Source organism: Ornithorhynchus anatinus, chromosome 8 (genome assembly GCF_004115215.2).
Source record: "Ornithorhynchus anatinus isolate Pmale09 chromosome 8, mOrnAna1.pri.v4, whole genome shotgun sequence".
NCBI lineage: Eukaryota > Metazoa > Chordata > Mammalia > Monotremata > Ornithorhynchidae > Ornithorhynchus > Ornithorhynchus anatinus.
The window spans coordinates 60730041-60740726 of record NC_041735.1 but is presented as its reverse complement, the minus strand read 5'-3'; positions in this window follow the sequence as shown (position 1 = coordinate 60740726).

Here is a 10686-nt window from a genome sequence, read left to right as displayed (position 1 = left end):
GCAATGTTGTGAAGGTGGATCCAACAGGATTTAGTGATGGATTGAATATATGCTATTGATCATATATATATGTATATATATATACACAAACATATATTATTCATGACATGTATATAATACATACTGTTGAATATATATTATTTATTATAAACTCCTTGAGAACAGGGATTGTGTCTACCTACTGTATTGCACTACTACTAATAATAATGGTATTTCTTAAGAGCTTTCTATGTGCCAGACACTGTACTGAACAGTGGGGTAGATACAAGCAAATTGACCACATGGGACTGTTTCAGTCCCCAATTTACAGATGAGATAACCGAAGCCCAGAGAAGTGAAGTGACTTGCTCAAGGTCACACAGCAAAGTGCCGGAGCCTGGATTGAAACCCATGACCTTCTGAGTCTCTGGCCCAGTCTTTATCCACTAAGCCATGCTGCTTCCCATAAGTACTCTTATTTATTCATATTTATATATGTCTCCCCTCCAGACTGTAAATTCATTATGGACAGGAGGTCTGCAAATTCTGTTGTATTGTAGTCTCCCAAGCACTTATTATAGTGGTCTTCACATAGTAAGTGCTCATTAAATGTGATTGATTGACTGTCATGTACACAGTAAATGTTCAATAATGTGATTGATTTGGTTTTGATCAGTAAAATAAAACCAGCATCAGAAGTCTTTTACACTGCTTTCAAACTAAGCTGTCCAGTGAGTTAGCATTATACATGTAACTATATTACCTATGGATCCTGGTCTATTGCATTGAGTAACAATTAGAGGGGTGAATTTTCTGTGGAAAGGGCATCATTTCCTAGGTTATATGATGATGGGGTTCATGTTTTTATCTCCTGTCTGAGCTTCAAACCTTCTCTGGATAATCACAATGTCAAAAAAATTGAGGTCATCTTATGATCACCAAAAATGAGTCACCAAGCCTAGATCATTAGAAAATAAATAAAAGATGAGAAGTTCAGTAGTTTCATACTCCTGAGTCAATGAACATGACTTCCTTTCTTTCTAGGTAGTCATAGCTTAGTCTGACACTCTAATTCCAGAAAACTGTAAGCTTATAATGGGCAGGGAAAGTATCTGCTAATTCTATTTGTACTGTTTTCTCCCATGTGCTCTGCACACAGTAAGTGCTCAATAAATATGATTTAAAAATGAAGAAAAGGAGTAAAAAGGACTCGTGACTTATTGCAAATGGAATGTTTTATTCTCTTCTTCCTTGTTGGTTGCCCTAAGCAAGTGATCTAATTGTTCTGTATTTTTAATGGTATTTGTTAAGCACTTACTGTGTGACAAGCACTGTTCTAAACCCTTAGGTTTGTTACAAGTCGACCAGGTGAGATACAGTCCCTGTCCCACAAGGGGTTCCCAATCCAGGTAGGAGGGAGAATGGATATTCAATCTCCATTTTACCAATGAGGCAACTGACACACTGATAAATCAAGATCACAGAGCAGGTAATTGGCAATTGGACCTGTTGCTGTCTGTAAAATAGAAGTGATAATACTCTTCTTTCACCAACAGCAGTAGTGGGTCATGATGGCCAGTGGGAGACTTATGAAAAATGCAGAGGGTGGACCATAGGGCTATTACATCTAACAGGCAGATCTAAATGGTGTTTCCAACAACCCTGAAGATTTGGAGACAACTCTAAGGACGATGCCTAGCAACTAAGTGGTAGAGAATCTCCTTTTAAGAAAGTGGGTGGAACTAAAATGTTTCCAAAGAGAAAACATGAATGAGGGATCCATTTCAATTCAGAAATGATCTTTTTAGCCCTTAGAGTCACTATTTGAACAAGTAAGTACAATATTGATATTTGTTATCTCTGTAAACGCAGAATACTTTCAGATTCCCCTGGCTCTTGTTTTTGCCTAAAAATGCATCATTTTTCAGGTAATTTGGAGGCTGGAAACCTGGACACTCTCTTTTAGGGTAAGTCACAATTTAGATGTGGGGAAATTTGAAACTTTACTTTGATCCTTCTTAAATGGGTGATGTTTCCAGTATAACTTCAAAGGCAAATCCTCCTCTCATCAACTAGACTCTATTTCCAAATTAGACCAGGACATATTTCATCGCAATAGAGATGTCAAATCCCTAATCTCAAAGGATTAAGAAATGTTAAAGTATACAATTTAAATTAATTGTCACATTATGTGGTATAGAAATCAAAATATTATTCAAGCTTAGCCTCTGAAAGTCAAGATCTACATCCAATGCTGGGAAGGAGGAGGAATATTCAAAACTTCACAAAACTATTTCATGGAAGGTTGCAGTGCCTTTAGCCAAAACCATCAGCAATGTTCTCTTCTGTTTTAAGTGGAAGCCTTACCACTGTGGTCCTGACTTTTATTCCATTTATCAGCATATCATATTTTAATACGATCCCAAGATGCTGCCATGGTTTTACTGAGCAATTGCGGGGTTCTTTCTCGATATTTCCATTTTTAAATTAGTTCAGAGAACAAACTGAGAGCAACGTCCCAGCAAGCAGACAAACAGGCTCCTTGGATTTCCTGATTCTCACACCCTCTGAGTCCTAACTTGCATACGTGAACAGGGAATAGGAAAAAATTTGGAGGGGTGGATATGGTCTCAACTTTCAGAGGACCTTTAATGACTGAGGATGGGGCAGGGGGGAAATGATGGGGTGCTGTCATCTAGTCTAATAATTATGGTATTTGTTAAGGACTTACTATGTGCCGATCACTGTCCTAAGCACTGGGCTAGATACAAGATAGTTTGGACACAGTCCGTTTCTCACATGGGCTCACAGTCTTAATTCTAGTTTTACAGATGCGGTACCTGAAGCACAGAGAATTTAAATGACTTGCCCAAGGTCACACAGCAGACAAGTGGCGGGGTCTCATCCGTCTCCCCATCAACTATCTGTGTGATGTGATGAGCCATAAGTCCAGGATATCCTAAACGAGTACTAAGGAAGATCTCCAACCAAATCTCCATCTCCAAAGGCCCTTCAGTCGAAGAGAAGCAGCATGGTATAGTGGATAGAGCACGGGCCTGGGAGTCAGAAAGTCACCGGTTCTAATCCCAGCTTCACTCCTAGTTTGCTGTGTGATCTTGGGCAAGTCACTTCACTTCTCTATGCCTCAGTAACCTAATCTGGAAAATGGAGATTGAGACTGTAAGATCCACTTGGGACTGGGATTGGGTCCACCTTACTTAGAACAGTGCCTGGCCCATAATAAGAGCTAAACAAATACCATTATTATTATTAATTATTAGTAGTAGCAATAGTATTTATTAAGTGCTTACTGGGTTCTGAGCAATGCACTAAGTGCTGGAAGAGAATACACAGGTGGGAATGAGGCAAGGTCCTTCAGGGGGCTCACGATCTAAATCACGGGAGATTATTCTGTGTGGGTTCGTGGAGTGAGTTGAAGCTTGAGAAGAGAGTTAACTTGAAAAGTTAAGGCTCTAATCTCAGCCATGGCACCTGGATCTCTGCAATGAACTTTGTTTCTGGGAATTTATCCTCTTTGACAACCTTCACTACTCCAACTATAAAACGGAAGTCATGTTACTCACCTGACTAATAGAAGCATGAAAAGAGTGGAAGTTGCCCTATAAATCTGGTCCCTTGAGTAAAAACAAAACAGAAAAACATTATTCTGAATGTATTAAGTGAGGGCAACCCACACATTAAGAAAAATAATAATAGCAGTAACAATAATAATGTGGTGTTTGTTAAATGCTCACTCTGTGTCAAGAATAGTGCTAAGAGGTAAGTGCTAAGATTTGGGATATTTAGATTGGACCCAGGCCTTAGCCCAAATCTAGCTCAAATTTTAAGAGAGAATCTATTTAATCCCCATGTTACAGATGGGAAACTGAGGCACAGATTAGTTGCAATTTGCCCAGGTTTTATCAGTCCCTGGACTGTGCTCTTTCCAGTAGTGATTCTCTTCTTAAACAGGGGAAAGGTCTAGTTCCAGAGAGGGATTTGGGAGGAGAGAGAAGGGGAATTCTCCAGAAACAGAGCAGAGAAGTAGGATCTGAATACCATTTTGGTTCTGTACTCATAATCCTGGATATTAGTTCCTACTGCACTCCACTTGGCTGGGAATATTTGAAACTACTGGGAAGTGAATTATTCTGAGAAAGTTGAATTTCCATGCCAGCAGGAAAAGTGCCTATTTTTTGGTTCGGCCTCTAGGGTTCAAAAAACTATAGAACCTGTTTAATCGATGGAGACACAGATCTCTGTTGAGTCCCTGGACTGTTTTACTAATCCATAAAATCTCAGAGCAAGGGAGACAAAGAGACAGACAGTCCTGGTTAGAGTGACCAAGGCTAGCCGTTAAGTTTGGCCCTTCCCGTTGACGTATGCTTTAGCTCCTGGGAAAAGCTTGGGAATTTGACTTCTGTTATAATTGGATCAGATCTTTCCAGAAACTCCTTCAAGGAGGATATTAGTTTCATATGGATGTAGCAGCCTTCCAGTTTGAGGCTTTGATCTTGCAAATAAATGTTGAAACACTGATGCTCGTTCTGTCACCCCAGTATAATTGATCGCTGATTTTAAATTGAACTGTCTGAGTGACACTGAGTTCCCCGAATGCAGAATTGGCCAAATGGGAAAGGAATAATTTTCAGCGTGTGGTACAGAAATTGTTAGAATTGAGGGACTCTAGAAATTTTTTTATAGTATGATCTTACTTTCTGGTCTATATTAGTAGAAAATTTGAAATTGATTTGAGCTGTGAAAGCGTTTCTTGAGGAAATGTTTTGTCACATTAACAATCTGCTTGAGAGCCCTACTTCATGATTATTTTTCAGTCTCGCATCAGAGGGCCTGCGTTCTAAACTTGACTCTCTGCCATTTGCCTGCTGCATGACCCTGGACAAGTCACTCATCTTCACTGGGTCTCAGTTTCCGCCTGCATAAAATGGAATTCCAACACCTGTTCTCTCCCCTACTCCGACTGTGAGCCGCATGTGAGAGGAGGAATGTGTTTGACCTGATTATCTGGTCTCTAACTCATCGCTTAGTACAGTAAGCACTTCACAAATACTACAATTCTGAGAGAGCACTTGGGCTATCCTCTCCCCAGTATTCAGATCCTAAATGGTGTTGGTCTGGAGCTAATCCTGTGACGGTGGGAGCTAACCAGCCATTTTGTCTCCCTGTTATATCCCAGAGGGGTTAGAGCTATTCTAGGGAAGGGAGAAGCAGGTGAGCAGTAGCACTGCTGACTGATTGCTTCTCTGAGCCTGAGAGTCATTGGCTCCTAGGTTGATTTGGTTCCACAGCAACTGTGGTACTCATTTTGGGAGGGAGAGAGTCCTCCACAAGATAATAATAATGTTGGTATTTGTTAAGTGCTTACTATGTGTAGAGCACTGTTCTAAGCGCTGGGGTAGGTACAGGTAATCAGGTTGTCCCACGTAGGGCTCAGTCTTCATCCCCATTTTACAGATGAAGGAACTGAGGCACAGAGAAGTTAAGTGACTTGCCCACAGTCACACAGCTGACAAGTGGCAGAGCTGGGATTTGAACCCATGACCTCTGACTCCCAAGCCCATTCTCTTTCCACTGAGCCACGCTGAGGGTCTGGGTCCCAGCTAGCCAAGCCATGGACCATTCGTTCATTCAATTATATTTATAAATAATAATAAATAATTATGGTATTTGTTAAGTACTATGTGTCAAGCACTGTTCTAAGCGCTGGGGCGGATACAAGGTAATCACTGCTTTCTGTGTGCACAGCATCGTACTAAGTGTTTTGGAAAGTATGGGTCACCGTGGATTGTGTCCTAGGTGGCCAACCTAAAGAAGCAGGATTTGCCCTGAACTTGAAACGTTCAAACAAGTGACAGTGTGTCTTTTAAAAAAAAAACACGAATTTGTTAGGTGCTTGCTATGTGACAGGTACCGTACTATGTGCTGGTGTATGTATAAGCTAATCAGGTTGGACACAGTCCATGTTCCACATGGGGCTCACCGTCTTAATCGCCATTTCACAGATGAGGAAAATGAGGCACAGGGAATATAAGTGACTTGCCCAAGGTCACCCAGCACACGAATGGTTGTGCTGGGATTAGAACCCAGGTCCTTCTGACTCCCAGGCCCTTGCTCTATCCTCTAGCCCACATTGCATCTCCTTATCACTGATGTTAATTTGCTTATTTATGAATTTTAAAGGCAAGGCTGCAGTGATTATGTATTACTGGGAATGTGCAAGTATTCATAATAATAATGGTAGTGGTATGTTTTACTTACTTTGGGCCAAGCACTGAGCTAAGCTCTGGGGCAGATACGGTCAGATCTGACAAGGTTCTTGTCCCACATGGGGCTCATTGTCTAAGGGCAGTGTGGCTCAGCGGAAAGAGCCCGGGCTTGGGAGTCAGAGGTCATGGGTTTGAATCCCGGATCTGCCACTGGTCAGCTGTGTGACTGTGGGCAAGTCACTTCACTTCTCTGTGCCTCAGTTACCTCATCTGTAAAATGGGGATTAACTGTGAGCCTCACTTGGGATAACCTGATTATCTTGTATCTACCCCAGTGCTTAGAACAGTGCTCTGCACATAGTAAGTGCTTAACAAATGCTAACATTAAGGGGAGAGAGAAATGGCATTTAATACTCATTTTACAGTAGAGGAAACTGAGGGACAGAGAGGTTATGTGCTTTCCCTAAGGTCACACAGCAGGCAAGTGGCAAAGCCAGGGTTAAAATTTTCAAAGTTCAGAATCACAGGTATTTCAGGCAACAAAGGAAAAATGACAGTACAAAACAATATTCCCTTATATTTATGGTGTCCCACTTCTTGCGAAAAATGTCCAGCTAATCACTTTCTCCCTCCCCTCCTCCTCTGAATGATTGTGTGAGTGCTTTCTTTCTAACGTAAAATTTTGGCCACTCAGTACTTAAGAGCTTAGTATGTGCCAAGCATTGCCCTAAGTGCTGTGGTAGCTACAAGTTAATCAGGTTGGACACACTCCATGCCCCACATTAGGCTCACACTCATCCCCATTTTACAGAGAGGTAACTGAGTCCCAGGGAAGTAGAGCGACTTGCTCAAGGTCACACAACAGACATGCAGCAGAGCCGGGATTAGAACCCACGTCCTATGAGTCTCAGGACCGTGCTCTTTCCACTGAGCCATGCTGCTTCTCATTTCTTTAGGTGGTTATCTCAAGGGAACAAAGTGGTCCAAGAAAAGCAGTGTGGCCTCTAGGAGTCAGAAGATCAGGGTTTTAGTCACAGCTCAGCCACTTGTCTGTGTGTGACCTTGGGCAACTCACTTAACTTCTCTGTGCCTCAATTCCTGCATCTTCAAAATGGGAATTCAATACCTGTTCTCCCTTCAACTGAACCTGTGAGCTCCATGAGAGACCTGAATACCTTGTATCTACCCTTGTGTTTAGTACAGAGCCTGACATACAGCCAGCACTATAAAAATCCTGCAATTATCACTAGTAATTATTATTAAGGAAGATATCCAGGAGTGGCCCCTGTGCTTTAGCTTTCTATATATTCTAATTGTTTAACAAAAGACAGCTTGGTTTTTATCCCTTTTCAGATAAGAGGGTATTCTTCTGCCTGTAGCTCTAACAAATCAGTGACATTTTTACTTCTAGGAGGAAAACTGAGTCAGCAGTTCCATTATTAAAACCATACTTCTCTACCTTCCCTTTCTTTTCTGCTCCTCCCAAAAGAGTGCAGCAGAAAAAGCAGTATATGGACCAGTTCTGGATTAATTTATCTTTTCTTTCCCTGAAGGACGCCAGTCTTCCTTCCTTCCAAACTGTCCTCAGAATTTTCTCTAGATTGTAAACTCATTGTGGGCAGGGAGTGTATCTGTAACACTGCCGTACTGTACTCTCCCAAGCACTTAACACAGTGCTCTGTACACCAAAAGCTCTCAATGCCACTGATTGATTATTTTGCATATTTTATACCTGGTTAAATATAAGGCTAACTTTCCGTGCAAGACCTAAGCAGAGTTTATTGGCTAGTTCTTAAGCATTTGACTAGGCTCCTCTGTTTCCAATATTCCTAAAGGTGAGGGTAATTAGGGTGGATGTCCTGGGAGGATTGTGGAATTTTTGAAGAATCTTTAAAAGCACAATAGATTCTCCTCTGATAAGATAATTAAAGGACAATTAATTAATGGAGGTGGTAGTTAAGGAGCACTTACTATGTGCTGAACACTGTCCTAAGTGATGGGGTGAGTATAAAATAACTCAGAAAAGCCCACATGGAGCTCACAATGTAGGTGAGGGAGGGTGTGCACATAGACTAGAGAAATAAACTGTGGTTGAGATATGGCAGAATATGATATGAATCTAGAACTATGAATTTAGATATGAATCTAAAACTAAGTGCTTCAGTAGTTAGCTCTCTAACTATTGAGAAGCAGTGTTTATAATGGACAGAGCACAGGCCTGGGAATCAGAAGGACCTGGTTTCTAATCCCAGCTCTGCTACTTGTTTGCTGTGTGACCTTGAGCATGTCACTTGACTTCCCTGTGCCTCAGTTACCTCATCTATAAAATGGGGATTATGACTGTGAGAACCATGTAGGACATGGACTATGTCCAACCTCATTAGCTTATATCTTTGCCATTGCTTAGTACCCGGTATACAATAAACACTTAAAAATGCCATTAAAAAAGATATAACTACATATAGTTCCAGCAGTGTGGCCTGGTAGATAGAGCATCGGCCTGAGAGTTGGAAGGACTTGGGTTCTGATCCCAACTCTGCCACTTGTCTGATGTGTGACCTGGGGCAAATCACTTCACTTCTCTGTGCCTCAGTTACTTCATCTGTAAAATGGGGATTAAAAGTATGAGCCCCACATTGGACAGGGATTGTGTCCAACGTGATTAGCTTGTATCTACCCCCATGCTCAGAACAGTAAGTGCTGAAAAAGTACTATAAAGTTAATATATTATTATTATTAATGTCTTCTCCCCAGCCCACATTATTGGTTCCAAATTAAAATAATAGGAAGCAATTAAGAAATACCATAATTATTATTATCATTACTATTGTCAGGTTTAGTGTTTGCAGTGCCTAGGACTGTTTCCTTTTTCACTTCTTTATCCCTCTGTCCTCATGAAGCCTTTATCATCATTACTACATTATCATTGCCAATATAATAATCGTAATTGTGGTATATGTTAAGTGCTTATTCTCTGTTAAGCACTGAGGAGAGGAGGGAGAACGTGATAATCAGGTCAGTCACAGCCCCTGTCATGCAACGGTTCACAATCTAAGCAGGAGGGAGGATAGGCATTTTATACCTACTTTTCAAATGAAGAAAATGAAGCACAGAGGAGTTAAGTTGATTTGGTCAAAATCACACAACAGGAGGAGGGCAGAGCCGGATTTAGAACCCAGATCCTCTGACTCTCAGGTCCATGCTCTTTCCACTAGTCCATGCTACATCTCTGGAAGATTTTGCTGGAAGAAAGTCACTCTTTTCTTGATTGCTGCCCCTCTAACTTTCCATATGAAGGGAGTCCACCTCCTTAGCCACACTGAGGTCCAACTTGTGGACAGGTTACTAAAACACACACACACACACACACCTTTACACCCGCTCCCTCTTTATGATTATCTTGACAGGCTGATCGACTAGTCCACTTAACTCCTCTACACTGTATTTTACTTTGTCTTTCCTGCTTGTCTCCCCAGGATCTTATGATGATTTATATTTTTAATAAGCCATCTGCGATTGTGAATTGGACTGACAAGATGGGCTTTCGCTTCTGGAGGAAAAGGTTTACGCGAACCCAGAGCAATGTTCTTTGTATCCCATGGTTCTTTCCACCCATGAGGGCCGCGACTGGGAATCCTGCCCATCGGCAGTGTCACGGAGGAGAGCTAACATTCGCTCAGCAGGTACAAACACTTGCAGACTGTGTTTATTTCCCGTGGCTCGTAGCTTCTGAGGTTGAGGTCTCTTTGTGGCATCACAGGCTATGAGAGGCACAGAAGGTCATGGGTCCTGGCTCTGAAACAGACTAATCTAGTCAGCGGGGATTCTGGCCAGACCATGGAAGGTATTTCCTTTCATTAAGCAATCAGAGCTACCAAGATCAATGGTGGGAGCCTTGCTTGTGTACTGATCTTCACCGCCCTGATCTGGTTTTAATAAAGCTCCTCTGGGTGATTGGCCTTTTTCCTGACAAGCTAACATGATAATCAAGGAAATCAGCTTCCTACCTCCACCCCCACCCTTGTTAAAAGTCACTTTGTTCCCAAAAGGTTAATGAACATATTTAGGATTCTTGGTTTCCTTATAATGTTTGAGAAATTACCTCAGGAGAGATTTCACTTGGCTGTCACTTAGCTGGCTGCACTGCAAATGCTACAAACTAAAATCTGTGTAATAATAATGGTGGTATTTATTACCGAGTCAAACACTGTACTAGGCACTTGGGCATATACAAGATAATCAAACAGGATACAGCCCCTATCTCCCTCTAGACTGACTCATTGTAGGCAGGGACTGTGTCCTCTTATTGTTATATTGTACTCTCCTAAGTGCTTAGTAGAGTGCTCTGTGCACAGTAAGTGCTCAATAAATGCAATTGAATGAATGAATGAATGAATCCCAAGGGACTCACAGCCTAAGTAGGAGGGAGAACAGGTATTTCATCCCAAATTTACAGATGAGGAAACAGAGGCACAGAAAA